The 17,588-nt window shown below is 38.1% G+C and overlaps 1 protein-coding gene across 2 annotated transcripts in view; it reads left to right on the top strand.

The window, feature by feature from the left end:
- Positions 1 to 17,588, top strand: part of FAT3 (FAT atypical cadherin 3) — a 667,316-nt gene that overhangs the window by 78,559 nt on the left and 571,169 nt on the right. The window contains exon 1 of one of the 2 annotated variants that reach the window (XM_030828900.1): positions 10,910 to 10,944. The exons of the other annotated variant lie outside the window; for it this stretch is intronic. The gene's annotated coding sequence lies outside the window, so the exon portion shown is untranslated. Of the gene's footprint in view, positions 1 to 10,909; positions 10,945 to 17,588 lie in introns of those variants that run through there. 2 annotated transcript variants of the gene reach the window in all.

The following is a 17,588-nucleotide window of genomic DNA, read 5'->3' as shown; positions in this document are numbered from 1 at the left end:
TTGAAAGCCTCTGTAGAATTTTACAGTTTTAAATCTGTTCTGACTCATAAACTCAAATAAGGAAAACTTTTAATTTTTCCAAAATTTCATTGAGAAACCATTTTCCCAAGGAATTTATTTTTAAATTTGGAGGTACCATTTAGGATCACTTTACTGGCACTAGTTTTTAAATTTTGTTGCGTTACTTCTCTTCCATTTCCCTTCTATTGCACAGTGATAAGCGTTATTTTCTCATTTGTCAGGAAGGAAATTCCCATCACACTATCTAGCAGCCCTTGAGGCTGTATATGTCTTACAATTTCAGAAGGTTCAGATCAGAGAACATACAGTTTCTGACTCTTAAAAGTACAACCTAGATATGTAACACATTGAAAGACTGACTAATCCAGTCTTGATCACTTAAGGATTTGAAGAGTCGAATCCTGCACTTTCAACCAAGTGGCAGGCATTGCTTCAGTATTTAGCTCTTCTTGAGTCTAGAAGGTCTTTGAGATTCTGGCCATAAAAATGAACTTAAGAGCAATAAATGTGTTGTTGTAGCTTAGAGTTCCAGGAGCACAGCTTAGGTGCTGAACTATCTTTTAAATTTTTTCCATTGTGAAATATTTGTAGCTTGGGATGGCTATTCAGAGGAACAATGGTGTTATAAAAGAGGTGGGTTAGATTCGCCTCACCACCTGATCATTTCATTTTGGATGAAAATTTAGCAGCTGACATTGCAAACCTTGAGAAAGTGTTGACTGCCTATTCAAATGTAGTTTAGAGGGTTTTCGATTCTGATAGTAAGTAATAAGTGTAGAACCCTGTTTTAGCAATTGTGTGGTTATAAAAAGATTTCAGTTGAAGGCCCATGAGATTTGACAACATATTCTGTTTGATATTTTAGTGGTTTGAAAAAGGATTTTTAGAATATGTATCTGGAAACTAAGGAAACTATGTAATGCAGTTTTCAATCTACTGTGTAACCTTTCCATTACAAGACTTTTTCCCTCTTAATCCCGTCCAGTGGATTTCTGGTCCTCTGAGGAGTGTACCTCAGTACACCTCTCCATGACTGCTTAGGAAGGGCTTTAGGTGGCTCCTTTGTGGCCTCCAGCTTTCATTCTGCATAATGCATCAGAGTTCCTCCTGGGTCTGCATCTTACTTCCTGGAGTGGTTTTTCTGGGAAGTAATTGACTCAATGTATTGCTTCTTAGTCTTCCCCTTGCTCTTTATGGCAGGGTCTGATTAATACAAGTATAAACATCCGAGCTAGCACCTGCTTTATAGTTTCAGGGAGGGATAATTGATGAAGACTTGTCCATTAATTGGGAGTTGGGAGAGCCCCTGTTTTGGTAGCAGTGTGGTCATCTCCTCTGGAATGAATACCCATCCTTCCTCTCACAGAATCTCCTCTTGCTTGAGTTTATTTGCATTCATGTGATTTGCATGACAAATTTCGGTCTAATAGCTTATACTCAAACCACCTCTGCAGTTATCTGTCAGTTGTTTGTAGATGTGAAGAGGCAAAAATGACTGGTCTCTGGGTCCTGTTCTAACTGGAAGGGCATTCTTTGATGTGTGAAAGCTAAGAGGACAACTTACACCTGGAACTCACAGAAATTAGATCCTGCATTGACCTGTAGGAGGTGAGGTGAGACAGGGCACAAATGAAGCACAGGCATGGGGTCCAAGAATAAATGGGTAGCTGGTGGTAAGCAGGTGTGAGGTCTGGATTGTGGACCATCCTATGGGTCCTTTTGGGAGGGACAGGTGCATCATGCTGGGTGGGGATGATCCTTTAAATGGGTCAGACCAACCCAGGCATGAAAACTAAATGCTAAATTCTTTCTGAATTCAATTCTGGACCAGAACAAGGACATAAATGAGACCTGCTGGATATGTCTCCTTAATAGACATTTGTAACAAAAGTCACCCATTTGCTTCAAAGTTCTCTCGTTATAAGCCATAGTTGCTGTTGGAAAGCTGATGCCATTTCTCAGTCCTCTCTTCGCTTCTACCCTCCCCTTTGTTGCAGTGGATCTGCTGAAGAATCTTAAAATGCCAGCAGAAGGTTGAAAGGAAATACCTTGGAGTTTTCACATTCTCAAAAAATAGGTGGCACTGAGATGTCTTATTTTATAGATAAACCAGCTATGTTGGTTTCAGAGTAATTCAATTTTCATAGTTGTTTTTCTTTTAAAAGTTCCTATTCTAGAAGGGACACACCCTCCTTACAGTAGAATTCTAGTTAATAAATGTAGAAGAAAGGATGGGAAATGGAAAAGCACCGTTTTGTAAACACCATGGCAATAATTGTTGCAAGCAAGAATCATCAATGGATGCTGAAAATAGTAGGTGAAAAGTATGATGAAACAGGGTATTTACTTAGTCCCAAAGTATCTCCCCACAAGAAATTTATAAGCTAAAAGGAGAAAATAGTGGTTTTAAGGTGGAAAACCTAGCAAACACCAACTTAAACAAGTGATCAAAGTTAGTATCATCAGCACTAATACATACCAATATTGTATACCTCTTGATATGATACAGGTGAAAGAACATCACTTCTATGGTGTTCTGTCCCAAAATGCACACCACAAACTAATAGTGAGGTGATGTCAGATAAACCCAAATAGAAAGTCAGTCTGCAAAATTGCCAGCTACTACTCTTCAAATGTCAAGGTCACGAAAGACAAAGAAAGACTAAGGAAATGTCCTGGATTGGAGGGGACTCAGTAGAAATGGCATTTAAATTCAGTGTGAGTTCCTGAATTGAATTCTAGACCAGCAGAAGGACATAAATGGAACAATTGGTAAAATTGAGTAGTCTGTTAACTAGTTAGGATTATAGTATCAATGTTAATTTCCTATCATTGTTATGTAGTTACGTAAAACATTAATATCTGGAAAAGCTGAGTAAAGGGTATGTGGAAACTCTTTGAACAAATTTTTCAACTTTCAGTTTTTTTTGTAAATTTGAAATTATTTTTAAAAAGCAAATGTCTTTTTAGGAGATATTATGCTTTATTGAATTAATGGATTCATTAACTCCTTCGTGCCCTGTCTATGTATAGCTAGTTACCCTTCTAAGAAAATGAAAGCTTGTGATAGATTTCCCTTTGCTGGTATCATTTTACTTCAATATTTAGACTAAATGTTTTTAGCCTCTCTAGGTGACTATCTCCTCCCATTACTACCAATGAGAAAATATATTCACAGCTCTACTGTGGAATACTGGGGGTGTTCTTAGTAGAGTCCACAGTGGTGCTCTTAGTAGAGTCCTAGTGAAAGTAGAGGTGTATTTACTGTAAAGTTTTTGTAGCTTCAGTTTTAGTACCCTTCCCCCTCATGAGCTTTTTCCAAGGCTCTCCACTTTACATATATATAAACTTATATATATATATATATTTATATTGTATATATATTATATATATATATATATAAAGTGGAGAACCTTGGAAGAGGCTCATATATATATATTATATATACAAATTTATATATATATAAATTTGAGATGAGTCTTGTTCTATTGCCCTTGCACTGCTGGAAGGCAGTGGTGTGGTCATAGCTCACTGCATCTTCAGATTCCTGAACTTAAGTGATCCTCCCTCCTTAGCCTCCTGAGTACCTGGGACTACAGACATGTGCCACCATGTCTGGCTATTTTTATTTTTTTAATTTTATTTTTAGTAGAGACAGTTTCTCTGTGTTGCCCAGGCTGATCTCCAACTCCTGGGCTCAAGTTATCCTCCAATGTCAGCCTCCCAAAGTGCTGAGATTACAGACATGAGCCACTGTGCCTGGCTTTCCACTTAAGTTTGAATTCATAATGTTATATACTTAAAGAGAGTCCTCCACATGGAATCAGCTTCAGGCACCCCCCCGCCCCCCATACCTCGATCTGTTCCTGCTTAATGGGAATACTTTGCTGAGGCAGTTCCATATAAGATAACACAGCCCGTTTACATCCTGGCTCCTTTTCAAAACAGCACAGAAGAAAACAACATCATGTTGAAGCTGGAATAGAATATTTCAAAAGTTTTCCTTTGTTTAATTTGGCTCACTACCTGGCTAGGCAGACATGCAATCAAATGAAACAAAAGTAAATGCAAATGGAAAGCATTCTTGTATGCAGACTGAAATTGAGCACATGTAGTCAGGAGATCAGATTTGCCTCATCCACAACATCACTGTCCAGAGGAATACCATTTGGTTACTTGGAAGTATCATTGCTTAGACTTTGCCTTAAAGCTGCAGCTGTAAACAGCATCTAACCAGTGCTCCCAGCCCCTGCCACCAGTTCATCCCACTTCATTGTATCTCTCAGATAAGCTCACAGCCCAAGGTTCTTCAACCTTGTACAAGACCTCACAAGAAGAGGCAAATTTTGCATATGTAGAAATCTGTGTTAAATAAAACACAGGATCAAGCCAAGGAGCATGAAATTTGGAGTTGGTGCTGACAGCCCCTCATTCCTGTCACTTATTAATTTTATTTCCCTCCTCAGCTTGTGTCATTGCCTAAAAATTATTTAAACACAGGTTTTCATATGCTGTGATTTAACTCTTTAAAACCTTTAGTGCCACATGGGAATTAGTAATCTCTTTCTTTATGAACATTTTTATTGAGCTTATTCTTATGGAAATTTGATCTTTCGTAATTTTATCAGAGGGATTTTTTTTTCTTTTACCCGGATGTAAACCTAGCTCTAGTAGCCCTGAACTTAACAGCAACATTTTTTCCTGGTCACACGCTTCTGAAATCAGAGGATTAGTAGTACAATATAAGAAACATGGCACTCACTTTGAAGTTGCCTTCCAGGTTTTCACAGGAGTGTGTGTGTGTGTGTGTGCGTGTGCCACATGAATGCATGTGCTTTTTGGAAAGTTTTATTGCCATCTCTTTCTTTCACAGATTGTTTGATTATCTGTGTTTTCAGAGTAAGCAGAGAACAGAATGTAGAAGTAGTTTGAAATTACAAATTAAACTAGTTGCACTAGCAATAAAATATTAGTGAATGAAGAGCCTGTTGGGAAAGCCTCACATGGGAATGGTTTCTTTTTTTAATTAATGAAATGCTGAAAAATACCAATACTGCTTTGGATGTTGTTTTGTCTCTGGGCTATGAAGAAAACCAGTTGTTTGATTGTGAAATGAAATCAAAACCAGAGAAAAAATACTATTTTTAAGGAAGACTTACTATGAAAGTTATTGTGCAAACTAAGTCCTGTTTATCACAGGTTAGCTAACATGTATATGAGTCAATCATTTGCCAAAACACTAGAATTGTGTTATGAAGAACCTAGCAATCATTAGAACCCCTTGCGAGTTAAGCCCAGAAAACCTCATGTGTGGAACAGCCCTCTGGTCATCAAATACCTGAGGATACAGAAGAGATTATTTAATTGACTTCAAAACTTTATTAGACCTAATGTTCTTAAATATGTTCAGCCAAGTCATGCCCTCTGTATCCTTTCTTAATGTCTGAAATGTGTGTGGCTCCCCCGCCCCACCCTCCCAATTTGGCTGTCAGTCTACAAAGGAAATAAAAAAAATAGCAGACCCAGTTTCCGGGCTGTTTTGTTTTATGGAGATGCTAAAAGGCAGCTTATTTCATATTGATCATACCAGGGAACTAGCCAAGTATGGTGTTAATTGGGTCCTTTGGAATTCTACGCCCCCGGGACCAAAAGCTTTCTAGTAAAGAAGGGAATAAACCCACAGGCTGCATAAAAATGAAATCCAGGAGCCCACCATGTCCCTATTGCTGATTACTGGTGATTTGGCCAGCTCGTTTTGTATCCAGTTGCTTATTTCAATTAGCTTGTTTTGTGTTATGTTTCCCCACACCCCCCTTTCCTGCAAAGCTGTGAAGCCTTGTTTTGAAAACTGCTGCCCCAGAGTGCACCAGCTTGGCGGTCCTGTCCTCATTGTTCTAATGCTCATTCCATATGTGGGTCACATCCTAGAGCTCTCCCCCCAGCCCTCTCCCTCACTTCTCCAGCCATCTCTCCTTCCCTTCCCTGTCCATACATTGGTGCTTACACTCTCACGCTCTTTTACACACACGCATGCACACACACACACACACACACTTTTCTCCTAAGAGGCAGAGGTAGGGCAGATTCTTCAGGAGCTTGCAAGCAGGATCGTTCAAACTTAAAACGCTGGTTGCTGTGCATTTAGTTTATGGCAAACACTTCACCTTCGGGAAAGTAATTATTCTGCTCCTCTCCCTGTTTCTTTCCCACTCCTTGCCCTTTTCTCCTCTCTTCTTTAGGACAAAGGTTTTTAAGAAACCGAGATTGCCACTTTGTGAGGCCCTTCTTGTTACCCTGGTAGCTGGTATCTCAGACAGTGAATGAAGGATGGATCAGACAGGCTGGAGTTTTGATGCACAGTTCTTTGGGTACTGCAGGAGGAGCCCACTGAGAAATGTGCATGGCGGGCATGCCTGCTGAGTTTATTATGCTGGTTATCTGTCACTTACTCTGACTAAAAGGTAAGGGCTTCTGTAATTTGATGCTGCAAAGAATTGGTACATTGTTCTCTTTCTAAGGCTTCCAACTAATTGGCTCTTGAGGGAAGATTGGAATGAGAGTTAGTGCTCGACTTCTGTAGCTTATCCTGTTAGATCTCTGTTTTGTTTTTTTTTTATATGTGAAGGAAAAATAACCTTGGCAATTTTTTGACTATTGGTGGAATGTCTATTCACTTGTTTTCAAAGAAAAACAACAAAAAACACCCTTTGATTCATGATGTTTATTTTAATTTAAAACTTTTCCTGGACCAGTAAAGAAATGTAGTGTATGTGTAGTCAACCTTTTCAATGATTTCTGTAAACTTTGGGAATAGGAGTTGTGATCTTATCCCAAGATAAGAATATTTTACTTTAACAGATTGCATTTTTACCGATTGAAAATTACAGTGCATTTTATTTAGTAATCAGAGTGAGGAAAGTTAGAGACTATTTGAATGAAGTACAATAGTAACATTTACATTAATTGGTCAGTTACTGTAGTGTGGGTATACACATGTTGATAAATATACATTACTAATTATGCTTCTTGTTTTCTGTATACTTAGAAGAAAATTTTGTGTCTGTGCAGAATTGAAATATGAACTGAACCACAGGCAAAAGAATCTTAGTAATAAGAATTTTAGCAAAAGAATCTTAGTAGTAAGTACTTAGAAAACTATATAATTTTTTTATTTGTATAAATTTAAGAGATACAAGTGAGTTTTGTTACATGGATATAATGTGTATTGGTGAACTGTCGGCTTTTAGTGTATTCATTACCTGAAAAGTATGTGTGTGTATATACGTGTGTGTGTGTGTATATATATATATGTATGTATGTATATGTATATACATGTATGTACACATATAAGTTTCTGTAGTTGACAGGTAACACAGACCTGAAAATAAACTTTTTAAAGTTTCCACGACAATATTTATTTGACATGCGAAGCATTTTTTCTGTATCATGACGAGTAGTTTCATGGATAAATTTAGGTAATAGCTATTGGAAATCATCTGGTGCCACCAAGCAACTGGCTTGCAAGAGCCAGAGATGTTTTGAATGCAGGGTACAACCAGATTTTTTTCCATTCTTTTTACTTTTATTTTTCAATTTGTATTAAAAAAAATTTTTTTGAGATGGCATCTCACTGTCTTATATGTGTACGTATATATACACACATGTAAGACATATACACATACATATATGTGTGTATATATACACACACACACATATATGTATATATCTTAAGGTTATGCTTTTAATCTGTCCTACTTAAAGTAATTAAAACTAGACTGTCAGTTGCTTGTTATCTCTGGGAAAAATGTACCTTTGGTTAAGAAACATTTCAAAAACAGATTGCCCATCACTATGGAATTTATGCAGTTGGAAACCAACTGAGCTTTATTGAAAAAAATGATTACGTCTTATTTTCTTAAGCACTAGTGATTTACAAGGACCCTTTGGTAGTAGCATAGGATGTATTTTATTGGGGATGGAGATCTCTTTAATGATATTTTCTTTATGGCTGCTGTGCAAGGCTTGTGATGTGTGTTACAATCTATCTCTATTTATCACTCTGTCTCTCATGAGCCATAAATGAAGGAAAGGTATATGTTGGGATACCCAATTTAAGTCACCTTATTTTATTTATTACGTTATAGAATTTGCTCCAAAGAGCATGTGGGAAATGTTTTCTTCAAAAGGACATATTGATGCATCCACTTAAACAACCTAGGGATCAGCAAAACAAACTGGGTTTCTTTCATGTTAGACTTTGAGAAGAGACAAGAAACAATCTGGGTGAAAGGAGGATGCTATCAGTAAAAGAGAAGAGTGTTATTTTCTTGACCTTGGCTCAAAGGTTTCTGTCAAGACTGCTGGAGATTGAATAGGTAGAGTAGGGCCCAGATTTAAAGCTGATGTCTCTCCCACACCTAACCCTCATCCCAGTCCCTCACTGTTCAGTGTCTTTGTCATTCAGTCTCCCTGGTTTAATGTGTCAGCAGGAGGGCTTTACCTTCTTTTCAAAATCAAAAGGAGATGGCCCAGCGTGGCTCATAATACCCATGAAAACCTTAAACATTTCCCCTTCTACATTTTATCCCAATCATCTACATTGAGTAAAAATAAACAAGGAAAAAAAACCAGATACTTCGCCTTCATAAACAATTTTTCTTCTCTTCCAAGTTTTTGAACTTTGTTACCTAAAATGTTAACTTTATATATCCCTTACTTAAAGCATAACAGTCTTAGGATACCTTTTCAGGTACAAAATCAGTGACTCTCAACCTGGGTGTATTCAAAGGACTCCCTTGTGGAGTGTTTGAATAATGCAGGCTCCAGCTACTGCCTACAGGAATTCGTGATTCTGCAGTTTTCATGAGTGCTTGGTACATGGGAATTGTTTAGTAATATTCACAGAATGTTACACAGTGAAAGGTTTTCGCAGTAGTCTGACAGGACAGTGGATAAGTGCATTGCGAAATCTTTTCTGCTTCCTCTTTAGTTGAATTTGGAGAAGGGAAATTCCCTCCCTCTATGCCTCCTGCATGTATATTAAGGAAAATGGGTTTTCTTTTACAGAAGTTTCCAAGCCTCTGAAAGTAGATGAATCTCCCTTAAAAGGCTAATAGGGCCCTCTAGTCATTTTACACCACACAAAACAAATAGTGACTTCTGTATCAGTAATACTAGTAACAGCTGTCCTAGAAATGACTGTGAACATTAGTCCCAGGGCTCTCACGAACCTCAAAATGATAAATGGAGAGAACCCAGAAAATTGAAAACATTCCCTTTTTGTGTGTAAATTTTAGGTGTATCTTGTCACTTGAGCCAGTAGGAATGTGCTTCTTGGATAATAATATGGGTTTCCCAAATAACTCTTGAAGCACCTAGATCCATACATATCAAATGCAAAACCATATCCATGAACCTGGAACTGGGCTGTGACCTAAATGCTTGTTTTTCCCATCAAAGCGTCTCTCCTTTGGTACCTTCGCTAGTTTAGACTGGGTCTTGAAAATTTGTTAGTGTGTCTGAAGCTATAGGGGCAAATTCTGGGGAAAACAAAACAAAAGTCAAATAACATGCTGATATTATCTGTAATATGAGGACTTGAATTATGATAGCTGTTCTTTAAGTACTTCCCAGCTTTCTGATCTCTAAATTTTAATCTTTATGACTATAATCAATTCTTAGTAAAGTCAGTTCTGCTATCACACTTGTTTTGAAAAGGCAAATTTGTTTCAAAGCAATTAATATATTCAAGACAAGCATAAAACAAATGCTGTATTTGCTTATGTGTGGTTTCCTCCCAGAGAAACACCAGGTAAATGTGGAAACTGTAGCCAATTGAATGCCAGATAGCAAAACCAAAAATGCACCCATGTTTTAGGAGCCCCACCCATCCACATCTGGGACTACCAACTTTTTGTCTGATTTCAGAACACCCTTCTTCCACCGCTTCACAATAACCCACAAGCCTCATCCCTTAACCACATTCACTTCCACAGCAAATTCCAGTTTTTTTATGTGATAATGTGCCATGTTTATTGTTGTATTTTTATGTATTTCTCAACAATTTAACAGATGTAAAACTGTGCTACCATTTTTATTACGTTTCTGCTTCTTTTTAACGTGTTACTGACAATGTTTTTGATTGTTGTACCTCAAGCCTATTTTTTGTTTTGGTTTTTTTTTTTTTTGAGCCAGAGTCTCACCCTGTTGCCCAGGCTAGAGTGCAGTGGCGCAATCTCGGCTCACTGCAATCTCCGCCTCCTGGGTTCAAGCAGTTCTCCTGCCTCAGCCCTTGAGTAGCTTGGATTACAGGCATGCGCCACCATGCCCAGCTAATTTTTGTCTTTTTTAGTAGAGATGGCGTTTCACCATGTTGGTCAGGCTGGTCTCGAACTCCTAACCTCGTGATCTGCCCACCTCAGCCTCCCAAAGTGCTGGGATGACAGGCGTGGGCCACCACACCCGGCCTCAAACCTAATTTTTCCAGTAAGCCACTTGGTTTTTATTGTGCGATTTTGCAGAGCACAAAGAATTTCAGCAATGCATACATTCTATTGGAGCAGAACTGACTGTATGGATTTTGGTATGATAAAATTCTCAGAGGCTAAGTGCCAAGGATATTTTGCATGCTCTAGCATTGTTTGTTATGAATGTGGTCAACTTAGCCTATTTTCCCCTACTGTATATTTTTTCAATGACTCTATAGAACTGCCTCAGAAAAACCATTTTTCAAACCTTCAAACTTCAAGGAAAGTTGTGTGACATTCTCAAAAGTGAAGACTGCAAAAAGATGATTAGATACTTGGTCCAATCCTAGGAATGAAGTTTTGTGGTTTTGGCTAATTAATAATTAAAGTCATTGGATTATTTGATTTTTAACAGATTCTAAGGTTCAGATGAGAACATGGAGATGTATTTCTTCAGGTATGCAACTTAAACATACAAATTTGATAATTTTTACATTTGTAAAAAATCATATGAAGCCCCTCATTGCATGAAACAAGGAAAATGCTGGACTGGTTTGGTAGAAGGGAAAGAGAATTTTAATATTCCAAAGCAGTAGAGGGGTAAGTATATACTGTAGGCTTTTTTGTTTGCTTTTAGTGTCTGCTTATTGTGGGTCTGGAAATTGGAGTTTGGGTTTTTGTTTCTGATTCTCCTCAGGGTTCTGACTTTTGGCCACAAGCAGTTACAGGCTGCCAGTACTCTGAGTATCCTCTTGCCACTTCCTGCTGGGCTAATGTTTATTTCACCACTGAACTTGCCTTCCAGAACTTTGCAGAAATTCTCCAGGGAACTGAATGTCACAAGACCTGAGTTTGAAGCCAGAATTGGGACCCTGGAGTTGTCCTAAGCCTCATTTTTAGCTGTGTTATCTTGCAAACTACAGGGCCAAGCTTTTTTACCCTCAGTTGCCAAATGGAGCTCTCCTCCCACTCCTTCACTAGAACTTTTCCTTTTAAAGTAGAACCATTTGAAATCTTTCTGGGCACAGCAGTGATAGTGAGGGAAGGTCACATGACCATGCTTTGAACTCAGCTGCTTGGGTATGTAGTATGGTGCCTTGGGTATGTGGCATAGTACCTTGGTATGTCAGCTCAAGCCTTTTTTACTCCTAAATATACATACAGTAGTTTAATTACAACCTTCATGGGCTTCTGGTTGAAGAGAGGAAACATAAGAAACATTGATACTGAAATACACAAAGAAGTTGGCAAGGAGGATAAAAATGATAATCCCGTGAATAACCTTGAGATTTTCCTAAGCAGATCTTCAAGCTGACATGATCAGGGTCCTTCTATTGCACATCAGGTGTTAAAAATGTAAAAAACAGTGCCTACTAGATCCAATTTGGCTCTTTATTTACTGAGATTAAAAATTTTCATACTCACTCTGTGGTTATTCGTTGAGAGACACTTGCAAATCAAAGCCTGAAACCATGAAAATTACAAAAAAAAAGTTAAGTTTTTTGAGGACATGATGCAAACATTCAACTATAAGGTCACAAAGTTTACTGTTGACACAATATTGGTTAGTTAAACCTCAGTGTGTATATATGTATATGTATATGTGTGTGTGTGTGTGTGTATATATATATATATATATATATACACACAGAGAGAGAGAGAGAGAGAGAGACTGACTGACTCTGTTGCCCAGGCTGGAGTGCAATGGCATGCTCGCAGCTCATTACAACCGCTGCCTTTTAGGCTCAAGTGATCCTCCCGCCTCAGCCTCCCGAGTAGCTGGGACTACAGGCATGCATCACCACACCTGGCTAATTTTTGTTTTTCATAGAGACAGGGTTTCTCCATGTTGCCCAGGCTGGTGTCAAACTTCTGGTCTCAAGTGATCCACCCACCTCGGCCTCCCAAAGTGCCGAGATTATAGACGTGAGCCACCATGCCTGATCCAATCATAATTTTTAAATAAAATAAATTTAAAGTAAATTGAACAGCACATATTACTTATTCCAAGGGGAAAGTTTGAAATTTGTCTTCATACATAATGAATATTATTAAAATTGTATTAAATGAACTTTCTGATAAAATCTTTAATAATGCATTGATCTCAAATGAAATGCTTTATTTTAAATCTCTTATATACCATGCAAGAATGATGAAATCATTAAAATATTTCCTGAGGGATTTCCAGTGATCATATGTTTTGGTGAAAAAAAGGATTCAAAAGTAAAAAATGAACAGAAAATACTAGGCTCAAATATCACCCAGGTCCTCTGTGGAGTCTACAGCTCTCTGACATGCCTTGAGCCAGGCAGAACTAGGGATAAAACGAGAAGTAGGGGACCAGCTTACTTTGGAAGTGTAAAGAAGACACTCCACTTGGAGCGCAGTAAATACAGAAGGTTTCCTTTCACTGAAAAGGAGTGAGATTTCAGTACTCAGACGCAATCTGTGCCCTAAGATAACATGCTTGTTGGCAGGAGTATAACTGTTGGTTGTCGAAGAAATATATACAAAATGCATATTTAACAGTTGCTTTGATTAAAAAAAACTAATCTACATGTCTGTTTTTCTATTGACAATGGTTCTCCTAATGGCATGCCAAAAATATACCCCCAGCTATCCATGCTTAACAAGTTGAATTGGAGATGGATTACCTCTTGAGTACTCTGCAATTGACTGCTTCCGTTAGTCTTGGCAAATTATACAGCCAAATTGTCTATCTATTTTCTAATATATCAGCAAAATTAAGCTGAAAAATGCATACTAGAATAAATTGCTGCTGGAACTGCATGATGCCCACCTTTTCTTTGTGTTGAGGAAAAAAATGATTAAATCATACTTTGGAATCATTCTATTTCAATCAACTCTATTTAGATCCTAGGTCTGGTTTAGGGAAGGTCTGTGAGACTTTTAGCTGCTGGGTATTGAGCTGAGTAAACTATTTAATAGCCACATTGTAGCTTTCAGTCAATGATTTTCCACATTCCAATCTTTCTCCACTTTGGAGCCAGCCTTTTTGGGAAAACGGAGACCCATGGTTTCATTTCAACAAAGAAGAAATAACCAATCATGGAATATATTGGCTGTGCCACCAAGGAGGTGGCAGATGAGGATTTGGGGACTTCAGGACTGATGATTCTGAATCTTGACATGTCATTAGACTCATTGCAATATGGCCAAAATTTTGAGTATCCTGGTTACTCAAGGCTACAGGCAAGAATTATTTTGAGTGCAGCCGTCAGAATTAAAAATAAAGGAAAGACTGAATGAATGAATGAATGAATGAAGAAAACCAGGACATGGATGATTGCAATATTTCTCTCCTCTCCCTGCAAACATGTGGACAGGGAGATTCCATGTAAACTCTTTCTCTCTTTTAATCATATTCTTTTGTTCTAAGGAATATTTAGATTTTTTTTTCTCCAGCGGAAGTTCTTTCAGTTTTACCTACTACAATTGAGTGACTGCAGATTGCTAATTTTGCTTGAAAACCAAAGAATTTGGGTTGTTTTCACTTCATTAGCATCAGAAAGGGGGGTTGGCTAAAGTGCTGGCCAGGGTAGCCTTGCAGAAGGAGGCCGGGTTGGTTTGGTAGGGAGAAAAGATTGTTCTTTGGAAATGTATAGAACTGGCTGTGCGAAAAATAAATAAAGCCATTCTCTAAGGTATTGCTGAATATCAAGTTCTCTTTGCTGGGTTGGAGTGAAGTCTATTGCAGGTATCTATGGCTTTTTCATGGTTGTCAGTAAGTGTATGCTGGAGAATAAATAGTGATGCCTGGTGCTTTTTTAGCACTCATAACTTTTTCAAAGGTGTTTTCTACCTCCAAACTCCTAGAATTACATAATATATAGGAGACATAGGGGAAGGAAGAGTTCTGGCCAGGATCAAAGAGGGGGCACTGGTATAATCATTATTCTGAACCTACTGGTCTTAAGCAGTTTTCCCCAAAGTGGCTCAGCCCTATCAAGCTTTCAAATGTAGTGCCTTGATTCTAATAGTCGTTATTTTTTTGTTTGCATTTATTCAGTACAAAAGTCTCCAGCTGTGATGGAAATTTGCCCACAGTGACAGGAGGGAGTTATTCTCAATGTTCTGCCACTTCTAGGTTGCTTTTTCTTTAGCAGAAATCATATGTCTTCACTCTGAAATTATATGTCTTTACTCTGAAAATATTTTGTAAAGTACTTCGTAAAGTATTTTGTAAAGTACTTTGCAGACTCCAACTCCATGGTGTATAGGAGACACCACATCATAGCGTAGATTTCTAGAAAGGAGTAGACTGGGATATAGACAGGTGATGTAGCAGCCTTTATATCCTATCCCATAGTGACCTAGTGGTGAAGCAGGAAGCAATCAGCTTCACTATATTTGGAGAAGAGGAAAAGTTGTGATTTTCCTCCTCTGTGGGAAGAGACCCCCACAAAAGAAGATAGGACCTTTTGTGCCTCCAATTTCTTTTTTCACATAGTCATTTCAAAGCATTCTCTCATTTTTGTAGCTCATACAGTCTTGGGGGTTAGCAATGGCAGTATGTTTTGAAAATAAATGATACTCAGAAGGGAGAGGTAGTAGGGAGAGTTCTAATTCAGTGAGATTTGTACTGTAAAGTATGTATGGTTCTAGCACCAGAATTCTCCTCCTTTTCAGATTATTTAGCCCTAATTACGTATTTCCCCTTTGCTTCCTACGCTCCTAGGAGATAAACTCCTTGAAGAAAAACTCCAGCATATGGAAATAAATATTTTTGCTCAGAGGACACAAGAATCATAGTTTTTTGGAACTGAAATACGCATAAGAGTAAAAGCATTGTTTTTCTTAAATATATTCAGTACTACTGGCCAATCCAGAGGTCTTTCCTGAATTAACACAAACATTAAAAAGTTGAATTTTAATGCTTGGGGAAGATACCAGGAGAACTGGTAGGCACAAATCTTGCTTTGAGACACTGGCCAAGGAGGGTGTTTTGGTAGATGGTCCAGGCAGACCCTACGACACGAATGCTGGATTTTGCAACGGCATGTGCTGAGTGCAGCAAAGAGTCCATGCGCTGAATGTGGAATTCACTCATTCATTTGTTCTCAATTATTTATGGAGCATATTCTATGTGCAATAAACACAACAAATATCCTCCTGTCATGGAACCTCTCGTGGGAGAGCTTTGATCAGTTGCTTATATGCATGCACTCATACACAATCTAAACAACAACAACAACAAAAAGCCCAAGTGATTATTGGACATCTCTATGAAAGGCACTGGGCAATAAAATGGAAAGCAAGAATCTTTTCCCCTAATCAGTGTGTTTCACAATTAAGAGGTAAAATATCACAAAACTCTTCCCCTACGTTTGTGTGTGGTTTTCTTTCATTGTTCAAGTTGATTGGGATATAATTGGTTGATACTCTTGAATGAGTCAAGGTGGCAAGCAGTGGACAATATGTGTTCAACACTGAATGATGGGAAAAATACAAAGTGGTAGAATTCAAGTAACACTGAATGATGGGAAAAATACAAAGTGGTAGAATTCAAACAGTTTTTGGTAGCCCAAGATTTAAGGCAACAATAAACCATTTTTTCTTCAACTCATGTTTTAAAAAGTCGTTATAAACTACTTTAATCTCTCTGTGTGTTCAGTAAGTATAATAGTGTGAATCTTCCTTCCATCAGCTCCAACAACACTGATGCATCTTATGTCCTGTGCAAAGTGTTGCTGATAGAAAAATGGGTGAGACATAGTTCCTACCCTTAAGGAGAATATAACATTGAGGATTTGAAGTATTATGGGAATCTGCCTCTAAAAGTAATTTTTTCTTACATAGTTTTGTAGATGCATGTTTAGGAGATAAGGAAAACTGAGCTATGAATATAAAATACCCAGTATAAATATAGGCAATCCTCTTGCCATTTCTAATCAAGTATATATAAAAATGACATTCTGAGAATGCTTATACTAGTGTTTTTCAAACTGTATTCAGTGAGAACGTGTTAATAGTTATGGGAGAGGAGTAGGGATGAGGAAGACAGAAGGAGTTTTTATGGTCAAATCAGTTTGTTAAACACTGGGTAAAGGAAGTAAGCAGGTTTTTCTTATGCATGCTTCTCCCAAAACTTTAATTTGCTAGTGTGCATTGTGACACTCCAGGATGGGTTACTGCAGTAGTTCCCAAATTTAGCATCATAATCACAAAGTCCTGGGCTCCAGAGATTCACTGAATCAAAACTCTGACAGGTGAGAACTGGGGATTTTCATTTATTAGGTTGGTGCAAAAGTAATTGCAGTTTTTGCAATAAGTAATGGCAAAAGCTGCAATTACTTTTGCACTAACCTAATAAAACACATTTGGGAGATTACTTTTAGGTAGTCTTAGTTACTTTTAGGCAGAGTCAGTTTATTTCAGCACTGGTCCCAGGTACCATTGACATGCAGGAAGGAACTCTCCCTGATTTGCATAACAGCAGAACATTATTTATCCAAAAAATGCATATTGACATTTATGGAACTAACAATTTGGAAATGCTGGCCCATGCGTTCTTTTACCAAAGGCCTAAAGAAAAAAATATGATAGGTAACAAGTTCACTAGTTTGGGACTTAGAGTTGTATATTTTGTGTGTGGTGGTTAAGATAGCACTAAGGATCAAATTCATTTTTTTGAACCCACATTGATGGTAATTTATTATTTTTGAAGTGGTGCTTATGGCTGGGCGCAGTGGCTCACGCCTGTAATCCCAGCACTTTGGGAGGCCAAGGCAGGTGGGTCACCTGAGGTCAGGAGTTCAAGACCAGCCTGACCAACATGGTGAAACCCCATCTCTACTAAATACAAAAAAAAATTAGCTGGGCATGGTGGCACATACCTGCAATCCCAGCTACTTGGGAGGCTGAGGCAGGAGAATCACTTGAACCCAGGAGGCAGAGCTTGCAGTGAGCCGAGATCACAACACCGCACTCCAGCCTGGGTGACAGAGCGAGACTCTTGTCTCAAAAAAAAAAAAAAAAACATTCTTGGTTGTTTTTAGGTCTGTACTCTAGATTATTAATTTATTATTCTGAGAGGGGTTACAGTGGCATTATTAAGATGATCTAATTAGACAAAAAAAT

This window comes from Nomascus leucogenys, chromosome 15, assembly GCF_006542625.1.
Source record: "Nomascus leucogenys isolate Asia chromosome 15, Asia_NLE_v1, whole genome shotgun sequence".
NCBI lineage: Eukaryota > Metazoa > Chordata > Mammalia > Primates > Hylobatidae > Nomascus > Nomascus leucogenys.
Note: the sequence above shows the minus strand (reverse complement) of the source record. Positions and strands in the feature narration are given on the sequence as shown.